Here is a 1,130-nt window from a genome sequence, read left to right on the forward strand (position 1 = left end):
TGAGCAGTTTACATTTTGTATCTCACCGATGGGCTGGATCTGCATCCGAACCTGAACCAAAATATAATCGGCTTGTTCTTGTCACTTAACTAACTCATGCACCAAGTTTTGTCATAACTCATCCACAACGTTTTGAAATGGCTTTTGGCCCCATCTCTCAATAATGAAGAATCGCGTGAAAAATTTCAAAATTCTCATATATTTATCTGGATTCGGATCTTCACCAAAATTGAATCAATTCGTCCTTCTCACACACCCAACCTATATACCTAGTTTCGTGTGAATCAGTCCATAATTTTTTGAGATATCATGCTATAAATCGTTTTTGGCCCTATCTCTCAATAGTGAAGAATCCCTTAAAAAAATATTGGATCTGGATCCAGATTCGGATCTTCACTGAAATTGAATCAATTCTTCCTTGTCACATGCCCAACCTTCGGTGGCAGAGGATGCTCAGACGTGTTTCATTAATGCTGCTTCCTGATCATTTTGTTGGCAAGAATCAGGAAGTATTAGCTCACAAATTGAAAGAAAATTTCCTGGCAGATTTTATTACTTTTTTTTTTTTTTTTTTGGTATGATGTAGAGTATTTGTTTTTCTGGCAATTAAGGTGTAACATCTGTTATCGATTGGAAATTAAGGTGTAAGATAGTGCTTTTGCTGTTATTTATTTGTTTATTTATTTTCTGCAGTGATCTAATTCTCCTGGAGCAGCTTGCACAGATATCCCATGCAGGATAAGAACTTATAGACATCATTATACTTCTACATTAAATAGAAAAATCACCAAGGGATTTGAACTGTGGATCACAGCATCATGAGGCATGTGTTCAATTTGGAATGTTAAACAGGTCAACTTTTAATGTATGTCTGAGTAATTCCAATAGACTGTATTACCAATTTTAGAAGTAATTTGTTGATTTCCAAAAGCTTTGATATAGCACCTCCGGTGTGTGAAATGGGGTTGCCTAGACAAATAGTTCGGTGAGGCTCTGTCTTTATTTTTTATACTAGTGGAAACCCCTGTCCTCCGGGTGGGAGTAGCTGTCTGCCCACCAAACACAGATAGCTGCTTAGTGTCCGGGGAGTCAAAGGAACATAAAATTGTCAAGGATAGCACCGCAGTCAA

Source organism: Myxine glutinosa, unplaced genomic scaffold, assembly GCF_964187855.1.
Source record: "Myxine glutinosa unplaced genomic scaffold, kmMyxGlut1.1 SCAFFOLD_2021, whole genome shotgun sequence".
NCBI classification, from domain to species: domain Eukaryota; kingdom Metazoa; phylum Chordata; class Myxini; order Myxiniformes; family Myxinidae; genus Myxine; species Myxine glutinosa.